The 20273-nt window shown below is 33.7% G+C and overlaps 2 protein-coding genes across 7 annotated transcripts in view; one reads left to right on the top strand and one right to left on the bottom strand.

Annotated features, from left to right (window-relative positions):
• Positions 1-20273, bottom strand: part of LOC106671048 (calcium uniporter protein, mitochondrial) — a 259353-nt gene that overhangs the window by 96222 nt on the left and 142858 nt on the right. The window lies entirely within an intron of this gene.
• The window catches only part of LOC106671047, a 41491-nt gene that overhangs the window by 17293 nt on the left and 3925 nt on the right, over positions 1-20273 (top strand). For both annotated transcript variants that reach the window (XM_014401807.2, XM_014401808.2), the window contains exon 2: positions 13592-13747. The gene's annotated coding sequence lies outside the window, so the exon portion shown is untranslated. The remainder of the gene's footprint in view (positions 1-13591; positions 13748-20273) is intronic.

Genomic DNA, 20273 nt, shown 5'->3' with positions numbered 1-20273 from the left:
ATCACACACACCCACACACATCTCTCTCTCTCTCTCTCTCTCTCTCTCTCTCTCTCTTTCTCTCTTACTCTCTCTCACCTTCACGCGCAAGTACACACATATTTTTTCTAAAGGATTTAGACGAGTTTTTAAAGTCTAAGAGACCAACGAACTAATTGTATACATAATGCAATCTTATCTTAACAGCCTTAATACTAGTAGACATTTAACAAAATGCTCCTCTTCCTGCGAGCCCCCAAGATAAGGAGTGAAAGAGTTATAAAAAAATTGCACAAGCCCGTCGGGACGGCGGACTCAAAGGGATTCCAATTTTTTGAGCAAACAGACGACTGTGGACGGGGTAAAACAAACTTTGAGTAATTGCCCCGGCCACTGAGGGACCTGCAAAAAACGGGGGGCGTCGTTCCTTTGATTCAACCGGACTTCCATTTCAAAAAGCCCTTTCTTACTTTGAGGAGGCTTGGATATTATTTGTAGTGCGTTTTGATAAACTTCAGAGAATGAGTTTTCAATTTTTTAAAATAAAATCAAATAAATAAATTGTCCAAGACAATTGTTTAACGATGAAGGTGAAATTACATTATATCAAACCCATTAGGATCATCAAACATGTGGGTTTATTGGAATGTGAGACGTTTTGTAAAATAATTATTTCAGATTTCATAGTTACTCAATGTTAATGAAAATTACTGATCCAATCGAGCTGAATTATGAAAACAAGCGTTTCACAAACTGACACAATACAAAACTAAGCCCAATGTGCTAAAGTGATGTTTGTTGAGCCACACGGCATGTATGGCTGGTCCCTGAACAAACACAGAGGCAAACAGCGATTACATTTTCACCCCTTGTGGTACGGCTCAATTCCGTTTTTTGTTCAGCGTGATCCGTCCCTGATTTTATCTATTTTACCAAAACATTAATTAGCTTATTCATTCATTATTTTTCAATATTTATCAACGATGTCATTTAAAAAAACAAAGGCTAATTGTACAACATGCTGAATGAAATACAGATTTACACAAACAAGCACCATAATTTGGCTCATTTGCACTTAAATAAATATTGGGCTATTGGACGCTTAAATACAGTATGAATAATGATCGCAATTTTTGTTCAAAGTTAACATCTTCGTCCTTGGAGGACAAGGAACAAACTAGGTGAAAAACTATCCTATTTGTGAAGAATAGAACTATGAAACGTGCTCATTCATGGGATGACGTAAGGAAACCCGGCTTTACATAGGGAGTGGTTCATCTTCCAACCACTAGACGTCATTAGCTTGACAAACGAATTGAAGACCTGTTAAATCCACCTAGGAATCGTCTTAATCCTGTAGCCGTGAGATTATCACTAATGGAGGTTCCAGGTGCTGTTTGGACTGGAAATATACCCGTAAGGTTCACCCCTTCAACCCTATTAATATAATGCGTGTAGGCGGATTCCATTTGACATTAAACCCAATTAAGTTATAAATGTAACACCACCAATTTTATCTTTAATAAGGGTCTAAGGCTGCTCCAAAATTATAGACAATTGTTTTTCATTTTTGAAAAATGACAAAAAGGAGGGAAAATTCAAAAGGTGGGGTTGAGATGAGAAGTTAGTGTCCGAGTGGATCGAAGTCACGATAGCTCAAGTGGGAGAGCAGCGGCGTATTTAGCCGAAGGTCGTGGGTTCGAATCCCGCTTGTGACACTGACTTTTTTTTCTCAACCAAAACTTAAAATTAATTTAATGGACAATATTGAACAGCGTCTGTAATCGCATTAATTGTTTCCATAAACTTTAATTTAAAAAGCGAAATCACCTGGGATCTCTCAAAGGAAGAAGTTACACCTCACAACCAAATTAGTTGTGTTGAACGTTCGGCAAATTGTCGAACATACGTTTAGCTCAACAAAGGGTAACTCTCCGTGAATTGAAAAATAACCACAAAGGACATCGACAGAACTTAATTCCGAACCCCTCTCTCCCTGTCATTTGACTTTCACCAGGGCCTACAAAAAGGACAAGTGCGTCAACAGTACAGAAATGAGAACTAATATTGCCGAAGAAGTCCAATTGACGGCACAAAAGGCGAACGAGATAGATATAAGTCAATTAATATATTCAATAATAAACCACAAACTGAAGAAATAAACTTGGAGAATCTTAATTTCATAACCTACTACTGAAGTATTATCATACCGAAATTTTAAAATTTTCAAAATTTGTTTCCAACCACTTTCGGTATGTCTCTTCTCGCAGGGTCCATTTTCAGAACAACAATGATTATTTTATATTTTCAATAATAAATTAATTCGGTTATACTAATACCTGGTAACTTATTGAGATATACATAAAAATTTCCAAAGTTTATATTAAGAAAAGGTAATAGCTTATATTCTTTTATAAGTTCTGAAGCATTATTATTTATTAGCAAAAGTGATAAGCATCAATAATAATAACACAAACGAATATTATTGAGTAAGGATCGAAGGAATTTTATAGTTCCTAACTATATCCTAACCTGCCCACTAAAATAAATAATATAATGACCAAATCATTAATTGAGTTTTTTAATTAAAGAGTGCTGAAAAGTGTCGTAAAAGAGGACAATAGGACGGTCCATTAAATGAAACTTTTTTTTCTCATAACGTTTCATAAGACAGTGCAATAACTCTATCATAAGGATTGCATTCAACAATAAAATCGTCTGATTCTTGAAGATAGACGCAGGTTTTAACAACTTTTACACAATTCATTTTTGCCACAGCTAAGCTGTTTCTTCAGAAGTACAAGCCGAACCGCGATAAAACTGTACTCAAAGAACATACTCTGAATCGGGGAAAAAACTTTGAAGGAGTCTTGAGATTATTTTTATGTAGTGGGCCTATATAGAGGCAATAGTTATAAAAGTGGGCCCTCAGAAAACCAATTATTTCGATTTATGGTTTATAAACCTCCTTTAGAAGGACAACGGCTTCATAAGGAACTAAGTGTGGAAAGCTAGGTTTATTGATTACTACAAAATGTCAAATTGTTTTAAACAGAAAATATGAAAAAAAAACAAAAGGAGATCTAGAAAATAGAGCCGGTCGTTTGTATTCGAAAAGTGAGTAAATGTTGAAAAAAAGAGAAGTTGAGATCTTAAGTAGCGGTAATTACCATAATCAATGGTGTGGATTAAGGTCAAGCCATAGGAGGTGGCAACCTACTGCCTAGAGGCTAAAGGGCACAAAGCCATAGAATATATTATTAAGTCCTTGCTAAGTCATGATATCCCTTTTCCTTCTGATCTTTCAAGCCAAACACCGCACCATAGAAGTTCAAACTAGAAAGTCTAGCTGTCACACGCATTGGGCAAGCACCAAAATCCCAAGCCCTCGAGGGAAACTTCCTAACAATAGAATCATGGATGTTGAAATCATAGTGTCAATGTGTCTCAATAGCGATTTATAACAATTTATAAATCATCGGATTATCGATCGTAGGACGAAATAAATCGCATTGAATATTACGTTATGATATCACATGTCAAACGTTTTGAAAGATTTTATAACGTGTGGAAAGTCTGCGTATATGTGGGCAAAAATCGTTTATCGAACCTGTCCTTACTAGACGGCGAACAGCTTTTCTTGTAGTATACAAAAAATATAGTATAGAGGTGTTACACAAGTAATAAAACATAAGAAAACAAGGAACACAATTTTCCCACCTGTTGGATGAAAGGACCACGTTGTTAACAATAATATCACAACATATGTACTGACACATAAGGAAACCAAAGCAGTGAGCAAAAAGGAAAAACGGATGCGGAAAAAGCTCAAATGTCCTCTGAAACAAGTCATTGATAACTTATTTATGATCATTTCCATGCTAAGCACATTTTTTAATAGCAATTAAAGTTTCTTCTTTTTCCTAAACAATTTTAAACTGGATAATATTCAGGGAGAAAAATTTCTAAATTATAATAAATTAGGAATATAAAGGAAAATATACTTCTGGTTTGAAAAAATGTAAATCTTTGAACAATTGTTTGGATGGATTTCATTGCTGGAATTTGAGAACAACTGGCGTTACAGTGAAAACCCTTTAAAGGCAAATATTCCATGGATATATAAAAAAGTTCATTTAACCAAATTGGCAATGATGAATTAGTTACGTCTGAAAAGAGGATTTCGGGATGAATTGCAAGCGAGGCGTATAATGGATTTTTTTGCCGAACAACATTGCCACGGAGGTGAAAGCGTGATGGATCTCCGCTAGAGCTTACCTTGGAGCAAGGGGTGATCCGGGGCATTATCGGCTCCGGAGGGGTGAAATTCGGTCCTAAGCTCCGCCCTAGGACAATGAATCCCTCATAATTGCATCTCGGCTTTTATGTAAGCAATAAATTACATTTATTGCTGAGGTAGTTCTACCTACAGCGTCCCCATCCACTCCCGTGCGGGTCACTGAGCCTCGTTTAGGTCCTTTTATAAATATTGACACTTAATTGTCAATATGCATAATACTACAATAAATTGCCTTTTGTTTAAAAATGAAACATTAAACTTGGTTTTCATGATAACGGTACGTAATAACTATAAAACATGATTTTCTATTCAATGTCTGAGAAAAATGTTAAAGAAAAGAATTACTAAAAAACTTAGAAAATTAAACAAAACTCCAACTATAATAACAAAAATAATATTTATCGTCATTTGACGCTTCTTATATATAAAAAAATTAAATTAATGCAAACCTAACTAATTGAAATTACATAGATGAACATATAAATAAAATCACTAGAAAAACTACCTTAGCACAAACAACATTAAGCAAAGTTTCAAAAGCAGTTAATACAACATTTTCAAGTATTTTACAAACCAATACCTTACATAAAGATTAGTTAAATGACATAAGCGATTTGGTCGGTAGGACCACGAAATCTAATGTATCTAATATTTTACAAACATAAAATATCTTCACGTTTGATAATTACCACGACGGTTGAGCAAAAATATAGCCATGAATAGTAGTTGGATAATTAATTTATACCAAACACAAAAATATTTTAAGCAGCAACATTTATAACGTATATGAAGGTTTTATGCTATGGGGAAGATTTGATGAGTTGATGTCGGAATCTTTTATTTGATGACAAAATGAATACCACAGGTAAAATTTAAAATAGAGATTGATGTTTTTTGTAAACAAAATATAAACATTCATTAAAGTTGAAAACTGCAGCCAGTTTTCGAAGTTAATTCTTTTATTGAAGGAAATACTTCAGATTAAAATTAAAATAAAGATTGATTTAAACGAATGAACACAGTTGAAGGGTTTTGAACAAAACAGGTTTCTTTATGGGGAAAAGATGTGACTTGACAGACAGTTCTTCTACAAAAAAGGTGTATAATGTATGATTTGAATGCAACCCAAAATCTACAGGAATTGATAACATTCAATGTGATCAGTTAACGACATGAAACGAACACACTGAGGTGCTAGACAATTCGTGAGTAATGGAATTCACATCGAAAACTTGATGCTGAAGAGCGCCGAGCTATAGTCCAATTTTTTACATCATTGTAGGTATATAAAAAGAAATTAACAGACAAAGGGTAAAAATAAAAAAATAATAAAATTAAACACCATTGATGTTCGTTTCTCATATAAAATAATTGATACATCTATATATAAGAACAAAAACATCACCGACGCAATTGATAATATGATAAATTGATTTTATATCTTAAATTACCGGCTTATGTACAATCTTTCGAGAGAAAATACACTGGGTCAATAATGATAAAATTTTATTTTAAAGAAGACAATAATAAAAGAAAATTATCCCCTAAATTCTGTTTCATTTATATTTGCTAATCATCGATGATGATTAATTGAGGAAAATTCGTAACAATTAGGTCGTTAAATGTAATGATCAAGTATGCCTTCAAGTGTTCATCCATCGTGTGTGTGATAATTTAGAAGTAAATATTTCCACCAATAAAGATACGAATACGTCGAAATGGAACGAGGGAGGGTTCCATCAGAACAGCATTTTAAGCGGAATAAAAATGTAACCGATACGTAATAAAAATGACGGCATGCCTAATGAGCCGGTTATGTTTAAAAGGTGTCCTCCAGTTAGAAGTGTTTTCCCATTTGGCTTGGAAGTAAAATGATAAAAGGAAAAACCATTAGAAAAAACGCTTCCGGCCGGGAAAGACAACGGAAAACAACTATGCATTTTATAACTGCAGTAGCAAAAAAAAGAAATGGTTTTCTTTAATCTTAAAAAAATGAATCATCCTAAACAGGAAAATATAATACACATTATTGTATATTAACCAACTAAAACGAATTGGTACATGCAATTACATTATATTCACAGGTTAAATTCTCAAGGGGAGAATTAGGTTGAATGCTTAACATAAGCCTACGCAAATTAGGATTTTTTTATATTCTGAAGGCTAAAAGGCTGTGCTGAAACATCGAATTAGGAGACAAATCATTTACAACAATATTATTGAAAAATTGAATTAACAACAAATATTCCATTTTTAATATTTCATAAATTTGTTTTGTTTAATTTATTACTGTAGGTGATCCACAGAAACAGTAACGTTTCACTAGTACTTCCAATGAGAAGGTTTTTCCGATCTGCAGGGAATTTTGAGGGTAGGGTAAATATAGGGGTAGTCGAATAGCATATACTCGTTGCAAAGAATTCTTGGTTGTAATTTTTAATCTAAGAAAGCATTCGTTTTGCTGGCCACTCGCGGTGGGACGGCAAGCTGAAAACAAGTTGCAGAGGTAGATGACTAGTTTCGAATGAGAAGCTACAGCTATTTCTGTTAAGAAATCTTCTGGTTCCCCAATGTTTAATTGTAAACTATTTCACATGGTGCCATTTCAAGGCTGAAACCACTAGGCACATGTGAGGTGAGTTTTTCAGAACTGCCATAAACGCCGTCTTTAGATTTCTGTGGCATCTACATACAATACATACATTAACCCATTAAACTTACAGTGGTGTGCCGTCGTTATCGTTAGAACCCAAAGTTTCAATAGTTTCGACAAAAAATTCATGTTCGAACTGCTTACCCTCAACGGTCATCACCGTAACTGGGATCCCCAACCTGATAATCAAGTCCTGGTACAACTCTCTGCCGTCGTCAACTGGATATCTTGAAGTAAAATAACGTCTAACCATCCAGAATACTTATCGATTGTTGTACAAATGCAGTGACTACCTTCGAAGCGAGATAAGGTCCAATTTGGGACGGGTAAACTCCTAAACGTGTTGAGCCGGCAAGCTGTAGACTTACGTCTCTCCTGAATGATATTCACATTAAGGGACCACTGTTTGACAGTGTGATCGTGTAGATGCTGGAAAATTGCTTTATTTTTTTAAAAGTTATTTTTATATTTCTGTCGCATCAAAGAGTGAGCGCAACCGGGTACACAAATGCAAAATATATGTGTACTACAATGAAACGTACAGAAAAAGGGTAACTAAATACATTATTTGTTTACTTAGAAGCTAGGGGATAGTGTGCTATTGAGTGATGGTACAATACCATTTGTGAAAATTATTTTGTTCTCAATGCTCCTTGTTTCACAATAAAATCCGCATATAAATATTGAGACGATTACAAAAAAAAATATTTTTAAACCATGTTTTTAAATTTTACTATTTCAAGGACTTCGAGTAGGTATCAAGACAAAAACAATTCTCAACTACGAAAGGCAAGATAATTAAAGAAAAATAACGCGCACCCTTTGCACAGGGTTAGAAGGACAAAGAGCAATTTTTGGGTTTCGCTCTGGGAAGGGTAATTTCGAATTTCAACTGGGTGGGGAAGGGGTGTTTCTTTACTTTGTCAGCATTGAATTGCCGCCGCATAAGGACTTCATCATTAACCAGCCGAGGCGGTATTTAATTTCCTGAAGTTAACGAAGGTAAATGATGGAAGGGAAATGACAGAGAAAATGCTCCGAGTATAAATTTCCACTGCCCCGCAATTCGGAGACATCGAAATCAATCCGGGCTACGACGTAGCCGACGTGAATTTGTCGGGCCACCCTTTCTTAAGCTGAACAGGCTTTCTACTTTATGGCGAGCAACGCAGAACATAAGTCTTTGCTTTGTATCAGGAGTTTCGATCTGTTGTCAAGCAATCTTTTTGGTAATGTATATCGTCTGTTAATTTATACTCTAGTAAGTGGAGTGTGGGATTCAAAGTACGTAAGTCTTTTGTGGATGTAAAACCTCATCCCAAATAGCCGATAAGATTGGTAACTGGGGTAACAAACAGAGTTATAGAAGAGACGACAGGACGAAGGGTTAAAGTTATTTGCCGAGATTTTGTTTTATTGCGTCCATTTCTTGAAACTTTCTCCCAATCAGCAGAGATGATCCTGGAAGTATATAAAGACCGCTGTGTTGGAATTTGCTAAAAGTTTAGCGCGATCGTCGGCGTAGTATCGTATCGGATTTGATAGACATGTCTGCAGTGTATACCAAATACATCACAGGACCTAGGATGATCCCTTGCGTAACAACCGCTTCGGCATACTGAATGGAGAAAAATAAATAGAGCTATTTTAGCCAAATACACCACAGCCATACATAAACAAATAGTCAAACATATACACTAAAGATCACTGTAGACAGAACTAACTTATTGAAAGAGAAAATTCGATTCTACATTAATTTAATTTCCTCCGCGTGGAATAATTAATACAGATATTTTATTTTATTTGTAAATCGCAATAACAAGTTTGATAAGTTTGGTGGATGTCTATGGGATAACATTAATTGCAGACATATAGGTTTATGGTTTATGTAGTTATAAACATAAAAAGGTTTATTTAGGATTAGTTTTGTATTATCTTTGGGCATCAGGTTAAGTATTCTTGGTTTTAGACTGTGCCATAAGCCGCATATTTCATCATTTGTCCTATTTTACTAATCATCATAAGATGACATTGGTAATAATTTCCGTCTGTTATAAGGATAAATCGACCTACTAACGATCAAATAATGATTTTGCTATATTAGTTTCAAAATTGTCCTTCACGCATACAAAAAATTAAAAAGGACCTCGGATACTGCCTTGCAGAACACCTGCTTCGGCAGAGCTGAACAGTCTAAGCCATTATCTGGAATAAAACCATTATTAAAAGATGTTAGATTGGCAGTACTGAGATTTGGTCTTTCATACGTGATTCGGCTGTGATGTCTTCAGCTATGATAATAGTTTGATTAGTGGAAAAGTCAAAACCGATCGTTGTAAAATAGGAACCAAAACAGTATTGGTATTTTGTGCACTGCAAATATTGATTTTCTGGATTAATCTTGAATGAAAGAAAATTGCTGTTCGCTTAATCATCCCAGTAATCTTCACTGGTCTCTTCTTCCAAAGATCGATGTATTTTTATCATTCTGTCGTTGATGAGGAATTATGCAGCAAGAGATACAATTGGCAGATCCATTATTTCACAAATCAAGTGATTATTTTTGTAAATTTTGGTTTTCCTCTAACAAAATGTTACGTATTTTCGTTATCGTTGTTATCGAAACCCAAAAACATTCAACTTTTATAAATATGTATTGTGCCTGATATCAATTTAATGTGACGACAAGGACACATTTTTTAAGTATTGTTTAGAAGTATGGGGTTTCATAAATTTCTGAATAATATGAGGGTTTCAAACGTTACCAGCGCTCTATTGTACAGGCTCTGACAAAATTCGGACATTTTTACTTTATTTCCAAGTTAAGCTCAGTTGACTTTCGTTTTTGTTTTATTTTCATAAGCCAAGATTGACATCGTACACTAATTTTAAGACACTTTTAATTGTGAAGATATTTCTCGACGAAATATTTCTATTTGGCATTAAATTGCGCCCTGTAGCTAGTCTCTCACCTTTCAATGCCAATAACATCGCAGAGAGTTGAAATAAGGCATGTGCTTTATGGCCGATATGGAAAATTCCGGAAGTAATCAGGGCCCGTTTGACACAATAGCCTTATGAAAAGAGCTACTGAGCGAGAGGGGGAAAGAGTGAGAGAGCGAGGTATTGAACAAGGATGGGAATCGGGGTAGGGGGATGTTGCAGTGCGGAACTTTGGGAGGACTGTCGTCATGGCTACGCACCCCTAACATAGGATCAGACAGCACGCGGTTCCGCACAACACCTTCCTGGACGGCGAGGTGACCAGGGAACAGAATTAAATCAAATCCCATAAAATCTAAGGGAATAACTCATGTCTAAAACGAAAATAATGTTCAACCATTAAATCCTATTATATACAGTTTTATTTGCTAGATGTTTAAATTACAGTTCTTTGAAACCGATTAGAAGCAGGAAACTACTAGTTAAAACACCTTTATCCACTGCGTAAATAAGATAATTCGTATGTTCTCCGAGTTTCTGTATAATCCAAATCCCATCGTGAAATGTATTAAAATTTAATATAACAAAAATGTTTGTAGTATTATAATAAAAATGACGTAATTCGATTAAAACAAAATTTTAAGAGAACCATTCAAACGTGAAACTTTTCGGCAATAGTGAATAGAATAGTCAAAAACAAGCTAAAGGGTTGATTTAAACTGAATTGAGATGAGACGATTTTCCCATAGATTTTCAATTTTTCTCAAAACCTGAGGGAAAAAGGTACCATCTCAGTTCAATTTAACTATAGATATACTAATATATATAGTAGAATATAGTATATATTTGTGTAAAAAAAATGTTTTTTTCAGAAAACGTAAAAAGATAAAAACTTTTTTCTTAATGGAGTCAAATTTTGTCATTTCTATTAGAACTTCTATTTTTTTTATAAAAATATTGGAGTTATAAAGAATTCAATTAATTTATTGAACAGCGTGTTTCAAATCTAGCGCACGAAAATAAAACAAGCCGAAAAAATTCGTTTCGTCAACTTTAAAATCTCAAGTCCCTAGGAATCCCAATGCAAGTTTATCACAACGTTTTACCATGTAAATTACTCTATTGGAATAGCATATTTACGTGCTTCTATTTACATAATTATGTTCTTTTAGTATTAGAAACAAAAACAAAATAATTGTAGGAAACAATTCTTTTTGTTGCCATAAATAAATGCCTAACCTAAATTTATACGAAGCATTACAATAAAAGTACCATGTCTGATTTTAAGAACAACAATTCTTAAGTTGTTTGTGGAGGTGGTGTGGAAACAATTTTAATTGGCTAAGATGTAGCAAATACAAATTTATTCAAACACCAAAATATTAAATAACCACCTCAAGTTACAAAAAATGAATCAATTAACGTAAAATATCGTGTAGTTTCCAATCAATAAAAAAATATTTTTCCCAGAGGAAAATGAGAAAAACGAGAAAAACCGAGAAATTGCTTTTCGAGCCGTAAATTTGCCGTCCCTATAAATCAACATGCAACCTTTACAGTCTGCAACGTGTTCTCTCACGGGTCACAATATCTCAAGTCAGTTTTGTCAAAATGCGAATTTAATCATAAATATTGTTCCACCTATCAGGGGTTGTGTATCGAATCATTTTTACAATTCTCGTGTAAAACGTTGACCCTGCTGGAGACTGAAATGTCAATTGGAGTTATGCGTGTTCCCAGGGAATTATTCTCAAACGGTTTAATTGCCCTTAGAGGTAGCTCACGGAGCAAAAATAGGCCGATAATCCAAAGGCGCTGAGGTAAAATAAGGCTGTTCCGACACCAACTGTATTCGATGAGATAGGGACTTTCAAACACGACTACCTTTATGGGTGGAGTCAATTTGCGGCGCACTTTCAAAGGAACAGGAAATAGGGTATGGACAAAGGTAAAAATTCGTATGGTAAGACGGCCTAAAACCAAGTCAAAGTTTATGTATGAAATACAATATTTTACATTTTCTTGAAAATTGAATATATTTAAAATACATAAGAACATCAGTTATAAGATTTTATTTGAAATCATGAAAATAAAACTGCCATTGGAAAATCCAAGGTTTATTTGATAATAAGAAAGTACTTATTTAAAAAAACTACCACCATGAAAAACTGATTTACTTTAGATTTGCAAGGGATTTAAAGGAACTCACATAATAATAAAAAATAAAATTGAAGAATTTATAAAAAAGATTTTTTTAAATCCGAATCATAAAAAAACAAAATAAAATACACAAAATAACCAATAGAGGTATTTTTAATCTTTCAAATTCAGACAACATAGGCAGGCAGGGACAGACACAAATAAGCACACTCTTAAACAGGCACACCGATTGGGTCGAAAGCTTAAAACTATATTTATACATTTGTATAAACCTACATATCACAGGCAGAACTTACTTTATAAAAAGTCAAAACGGCTCAACGTGATTGGCCAAGATTCGTTTCTAAAATACAACCAATATTATTTTCTCCACGTAGATGTTGAATTTATTTCTAAATTTAGAATGATTTTAATTATTTCGTATTTTATGTAATCATATTTGATGAAAGTTATTTATTTGAAAAGGAATGCAATGAATATCGAAACTCTGCCCGTCTCCCTCATCAGGCATATTCTCTGAAACAGATATTTCATTACTTGTTTTTTTCTTAACAGTTGTTAAAGTAACAAAAAAAGCTGCTGAATGCTGAATAGAAAAATCTCACCGATGTCGGGGACTAACAAAGCCCCGCAATGCAATGCATTACTTTCTGTCCAAAGAATTTACATGAAATAAGTGGCAACAAATACAAAATAAATAAAACACATTAAATTTTTAAAAGAGGAAACAACAACGAAAAATATATATACACAATTATGATATTTATTTAATTTTTAATTCACAGTGACAAGTTTAGTGAATGGGATATTGCACATTCATCAAAAAAAAGATCATTTAGAATTATTTTCCTATTATCTCGGAGCATCGGGTGACTTAATTAATGTTTTGTTTGCTTTACCTTATAATCATAAGAAGATCAGAAGATCCTAATTATTTCCCTCTATTATGTCCTAGATTGAATTAAGTTAAATAGACCTCTTAATAATCAACTTTTTTCAAATTAATTTTTGACCATTGACTATCAGACATTTGTAGTCACTTTTGTTGAAAATGAAAGTCAAAATAATAGCCTTTCTAGGTACGAAATACTACGAATAATTTTAAACGTTCTGGCTGAATTTACCTTGCAAGTTCTTGTAAATAAATTTTAATTTAATAACACAAAATTCTTAATTTTATTCGATACCACCATCTCAATAATTTTTTTTACCATAAAAAATTCAAAGTTCAAATGTAGAAGCTTTTAAAAGAAGCTCGAGATTCCTTTTATTCTTCATCCAACTAAAAACATGGCATTGAATGGTTTATTGTGCGGAAGAGTTGCTTGCCGAAAGCCACTCTACTTGATGAACGTACTTCCAAAGATAAATAAACTGGGCGGGCAATTTTATAAATCTGAATGAGTCTTGAAGCAATTAATGTGATCATGTTTGCTTTTTTTATCCGGAATACATAAGTAAAAAGTTTTTCTGAAGGTTTGAGTATCAATAGTTAGTTACTTCACTAGTCAGATTTTGAACAATATTTATTAAAAAAAAAAAAATTTTTTTTTCAGAAGAGGTACTCACGATTGCAGTGGTAATGGTCGCGGATTGTGCAAATCCTACGAAAATAACTGGGCTGACAGAAAGGTCGACCCGAGGGCTCAGTACAGGCGGCAGGAGCTCATTCCCAGGGCTAGGCTAAGGCAGAGATCGCCGGATTACAGAAGGTAATTTACCGTAAATATCAAATATAATATGACTGAATAAACCTAGAAACAAGGAAGAAACATGCAACTTAAATTGTGCTTTTTTACGTCAACACAAATCGGGGAAAATTATTGAAAGTTTAGATAGAAAGAGGGACGATGTACCGAAAAATATTGAAATGTTTATGTTCATTGTGTTTTGTATTTAGTATTGTTATTATTAATAATTTCAATGTAAAGCTATAGTGTTGAGTTTACTGATTAAAGTGGTCAGTCATACATTTCCTATATCGAAAAATGCGAGTTCAGTATTTTTTATTTTTTAAATCAAGCCAATAGAAACTTTCCCATATCATGAGTGACCCTGAATGAGGTCTTCCATTGCTTCATGTACACTTGCAGAAATTCACTTCAGATAAGTTGCTCATAAGTTATCATACTGCGTATCTAGTCGTGCCAATGGAAAAAGAGTCAAGCTTAGGTATAGCCCGTGGTGGATATCATAGCAAGAGACATCATTTCATTTTTTCAGTGTTCCTCCAGCTTAATACTGGATAACCAGCTCAGTACTGAAAGATTTCAGGGCTTCTCGACTAACCTCCAGACATCACAGATTCCCCTAATTTTGTCAGCTGTTCAGAGCACCTATCTCTTGGCCTATTGCAGCTTCGACCATAAACATCGTTAGATGTCAGGTGTCCTGAGACTTTCCTGATAAATTTCAGGTCTAGGCTTAAGGTGGGGCAATTTATCTTTACTATATAAACTCTCCTGGCCAGTATTTCTCTTTCACACTCTCGTGTTCTATTCACGCACTGCGATTCCCTTTCCGTTGGGCCAGGCAATATAATTTATTAAGCCGACCGTTCTAACAACGAGGAAGATTTCTAATACTACTGTTTTTATGTAGGTTGAGAATCGAATAAAGTATGATCTTGGATTCCATTGAATATAAATCCAGGTTGACAAGACTCAGGAAGAGATTAGGAGATTAGTATTATGAACGACGTGGCTCACGTCCTTCCTGGGTCAGGTTGAAATATTTACAACCCCTGGGGACCTCGGGGAGGCCACCCCCTCAGGCCCGACCTGAACAAAGGTTATCAATAATTGATCTGAACCGTGTAAAATTGTGCCACACATCTCCGAATCTACTCCATGCGATTCAGCATTTTACATTTAATTGATCGCTCTTCAGGGAAAAGGTCGTTTCGCTTATCTTTCTTTTAGAAACAATAGAAACAACAAAAAATAAAGTAAAAAAACTTTTCTCGTTAGATAATACCTCTAAAAATTGATTTGTTATATAATATATAACAATATCACATTGTAGGTGGTTTATTTCCGCTGTATTTACAACATATCAGGCACAGAATTAACATGACAGTCAGACCTTGCGACCATAATAAAAACTTAATATTTACAAAATGTTCGTTGAACTCGCTTGTTGTAGTTTGTTAATTCCCCAAGATTCATTGTTAAACTACAATTATCATTTAACAAACGGCTTGTAACAAAGGGAAATTGCAATTTTTATAATAACAGCGAAATTCGGATCTCGTCAAGCAACTCATTTAGCAGTTTTATGCACATAAAATCATGCCATTAAATTTTTCATAATTTGTACACAGACCTAACCTACTTAAAACACCAAGAACTACCGTTTTTTTACTTTTTTGCTGATTCTTTAAATAATTTAAGATAATTAAAATAAATACATAATAAACAAGGAATTGTAAGAAATGTAATCCATTTTAGCTGCTTTTTTTTACAACAGCCTACCAGCCACAGCCAGATTCTAAAATGTACTAGTTAAATTTAACTGCCTTAGCATATGTACATTCTCAAAGAACATGACTTTGTTGGTCTGAACTAATGAAAAAACAGAAATGGAAGTCTCGAGAAGATGTGAATCATAATACTGGTATGAAAAGTATATTGTAAAGTTGTTTGACCCCTCGTCCGCGACCCACAACGGGAAATTAGTATAAATATAATTAGTAGGGAAAATCATAGCCATCCTCTATGACATGAATTACCTTACTTTACTACTTCTCCCAATATCAGTAGTTTGTTCTCGATAAGTGATCACACTAGAAATGTTTTTCTTGAGGATTTTGAAATTATTTATTCTTCCAATGAAAATATGTCTTGCTTATCAACCTATTTACCACTACTTGTCTTATTGCATATGAGTTATACGTGTTTTTTGTTTTTTAATTATTTTTGTAAATTTAGAGAGAAATGATACTTCTTTATATTTGTGATGAACTTAATTATCTGTTTTTTAGTGTTTTGAAGTATATAATTTATAAAAATCTTGTTAAATGTTTGCTTTCTGATACTATATTTGACAAATGGATACTTTCACCCAAATCCGATAGTATACATGGGACAAGCTAAACGGTCCTACAAATTATATAACTATTCTTCTTGAACGCGCTAAGCTTAATATTGAAACGGGTAATGATTTATGAATATCTTCCGGAGTTCAACTAAGCCGAAAAGCGTGTAGACGTAACGGGTTAATTGTGCCTTAATTTCTAGGGCAGCACATATATAACAGGATTGCTCACCGTGAATATGCATGTTCGAATTTTGTTTATCACAAATTCATAAATTATTTATCACTATCGGCTTAAGGATCAATTCAAAATATCTTGGCTTAAGGATCAATTCAAAAAATCTTTTAACTTCTAGCTTCTATAATAAACAAATAGCAATAACTTAGTTTTTATGTTCGGTTAATTATGACCATGACTGGTGACTATGCTATAAATATGTATTTGGATATCTCTAAAGCAACGAGTATAAAGTTCAAGTATTAATATAAACCCAATTGATTAAGGTTTTTAGTTGAGATAAAAAAGTCAGTGTCAAGAGCGGGATTCGAACCCACGACCTTCGGCTTGATACGCCGCTACTCTACCACATGAGCTATCGTGACTTCGATCTACTCGGGCACTAACTTCTCATCGCAACCCCACCTTTTGAATTTTCCCTCCTTTTTTCCATTTTTCAAAAAAGATTCGATATTAATATAAAGTTCAAAAAATTACAATATTAAAAAAAACAATCATGATTACTCAATTCCCTATAAACATTTTGATTTAATTGATATTCAACTGAACCATTTACACCAATCAGTTTATTCCAAATGAAAATAACAATTAGCGATATATTTTTCCATTGAAATAAATCCCATTTCTGCATCAATCGGCGAGAGTGTGTGTGCTACAGTGCTTGCGTGCCCCTTCAAAAGTTCGCCGAGTCAGTCAAGACAGCCCGGTCGTGCGTGATGGTATAACTACAGTGTTTTTTCATTATGGTAAACGAATTAAATAAGACTAGTGTGTACACACGCACATTCAGTAATAAAAAGACACCCAAGTGTAAATTTTAAAAATTAATAAAAAATACATAAATAAATACACAAGCAACTGCATCAGTACACAAAGAAACAATTAAACACAAAAGTCATACACATAATACAACAAGTAAAACCAATCCCTCCACACTAATGTTAATGCAACACAATAACATTTTTCGCAAAAGGTTTAAAATATTTTTGTTTATACAACTATTAAACCGTTTTGAAATATGTGGTGTTTAGTGACACATTTTCACCAATCACTCCACCAGGAATAATAAGGTGGCTTGACGAGTTTGAGTCTTCTGCCTAGGTGTTCGACGTCTAGCTACCACGTTGAAGAGTCATATCTGAGCTTTAAAAATAGCTTCCTCTATTGTTTTTATTTTGAGGTCACGGTGGAGGTATTAATTTCTGACTATGCTTTTCATTACTCTATTCTGAAATCTTTGAACTATTTGGCAGTTTGTTTTGTTGGCACAGCCCCAGAGCAGGATGCCGTACGTCGACATACACTTGGGGACCTATTAATAAAATAAAAGCTAACTTTCAATGAGCAAAGGAGAGTTTCTGCCCATTAACCTGTTTTTTTTTCGTTTTTTTTTGGCGTTATGAACTATGCATATTAGCCATGTGACAATTCATATCTGTGTGTTCAAATTTGGGGGGGTTATTGTGAAAAAAGGGCCAGAGGCGACGGTGGGAATCGAACCCACGACCGCGGCGTGAGAGTCCCTCATGCTAACCACTCGGCTACCGCGGTCCCCCGCCATTAACCTGTACATTTTGCGGAAATTGTTTGTCTTATTCTACACTTTTTTACGTGTTTTCCATAACAAGCCTGCATCTAATGTTAAACCAACGCCAGAGACCGATTTGGATGAAAATTTTTTTGAAACTTGGTCGAAAAATATTTGACACATGTCTAAGCGTTTTTGTCAATGTTGTCCTAGGAGCTGAAAATTGTTTAGTTAGATAACATTGTCGTTTTTCAATATGATTTTCTGCATTTGTATATATTTCACGGTTATTCTGAATCACTTGTTTTGTTATTTTATCTAGTATAAGAAAATGCACTAAATGAGATTATATATATATGAAAAGTCGCCAAAACAAAAAGCGCTTCCAGCAGTTTTTTTAACCAATTCTGCTTTATTTTAGGCACCACATAACCATCTCAAATACGGGTTTTCATCGCAAACAACAAGTAGACAATTTTTGCTAGATAGCACGGGGTCATTTTGTTCAGCGATCTCCAAAAAAAAAATTCAAACCCCTCTGGATTTTATACAAATACAATGTATTGGAATGCTTGTACTATGTACTTTCAGCCATCCACATCATTTAGGTTTTACGTAATTATATGTGAGAAGAATTAACCATAAAAAAGTTAGGAAGGCAGTTCAGTTCGGCAAAAAAGTTTATTTGTGGAAAATTTGGATTTATTTTGAGCGCACATTAAAACCCTTAAATAAGAATTTTCATAGCAAATAAAATAATTGGCTAGTTTAGTCCTAGTTTTCAATCCTCCTAAGGTTGCAACAATCCTTTATTTTTATCCATGAATATAAAACCTGGATTTTTCTATTATCTCAAACAATTATTTTAGCAATTATAAGTGGGAAAAAATTTGAAATGAAAACAACCACCTCAAACATTCTTCAGGTCTAATTTAATTACCGAGGGAAAGTTCGTGCTATTATGTGGCAAAGTTGTCAGTATTTTTGTTATTGTCAAGAAAATTCGGAAGTGTTTGGAGAGAAAATATTTTGAGATAATTAAGTTCTATAATTTTTCATAAAATTTGTATTCAAAAAGAGTTATTATTTAGGAAGGGGCGTGCAAGAACGAAAAAACAAATATTAACTTTTTTCCTGCTAAAAACATATATTAACAACTTTTCTAAATCGCTCGGTCATAAATTTACTATTTATTATTAATTTCAGTGTCAACAATGCATAGCTATGCTATATTTGAATTTTTACGTAAAATAAGAAACTAATATTAAGGAATTTATTTAATCTCAGATTAGGTAAAAAAAAAGTTTCAAAAACCAAAAGACGCGTCGAATACTGTTTGTAAAACTGTTTTTCAAAAATTCGGATTAGTTTAAAACATTTTTTTTCATTGCTGTCCGTTGTACCATTTAAAAATGCAAGGGGATTTTATGAAAATATTATTATCAGTAGCATTACAACCGTCGAAATTTCTTTTTTCAGGGTATGCCAAAGATATTTAGATTTTGTTACTATAAATGAGAAAAGTAAGGATGAATTCACCAAAATGTCTTCAAACGTTTGTTGTTTTTATATCTCCAATTATTATTTATTTGCAACAATGCATAGGTCAGCTATGTGCTATTGCGCGTAATTTATGAAATTTTAAACCTTATACAATTCCCAGTAGACCGGTGGAGCCATTTCAAATTTACCATTATTTTTGTGATTTTCTAAAAAAAATGAGACGCATTTGGAAGGTGTTGTAGAAAATATTAAGCAAAATATACTTTTTATTTTCCCCAAAAATTTGTATGATTTTGACGGTGCAAGAAACTATGATGAAAATTGTATCGCTTGTTACATTTTGGGTACTTGATGCTTGATTTGTTCAGACTAGATTAACTTTTCATTTTAATAGAAACCGGTAATGTTGATTGGAATCTCTTCTTAAGCTTACAGACACTCCGATAAAGTTAATAATAATAAGTACTACGATTAATTTTCGTTGGATTGGTTTGCACTGTTCGACGCCAATTTGTAATACCTTTGATAATCTGCAATGAGAAACTGTCGAAAATGTTTACATCGAGTCGTAAGTTAAAGGTTCCCGAACTCTGTCAAATGACAGCTTTTCCTCCTTCTTTCTTCAAATTATTTTTTTAACTGGGATTGTAAACATTGTTCAAACATCCCTTTGAATAACGGACAACAAGATAAAATGGCCTCATTTGGCAAGTTCCAAGTTAGGAGATGTCTTCCCAAGTCTGTTAACTTCGGACGTACGTATTGCCATTCCTAGACTTATTTCCAAAGCAATTTCTACCAGCGCAGCTAGGTAGTATTTAATACCCAACGTAAGGTCTTGCAAAGTACCTCCAGCAACTATGGTAAAAAATACATGTTTTTTATTCCACGTACTTTCTCGATTAGAAAATTGAAAAAAATTATCAACCTGTCA

This window comes from Cimex lectularius, unplaced genomic scaffold (assembly GCF_000648675.2).
Source record: "Cimex lectularius strain Harlan isolate CLEC.00 unplaced genomic scaffold, Clec_2.1 scaffold46, whole genome shotgun sequence".
In the NCBI taxonomy this organism is placed as follows: Eukaryota; Metazoa; Arthropoda; class Insecta; order Hemiptera; family Cimicidae; genus Cimex; species Cimex lectularius.
This window is presented reverse-complemented; position numbering and strand designations above follow the sequence as displayed.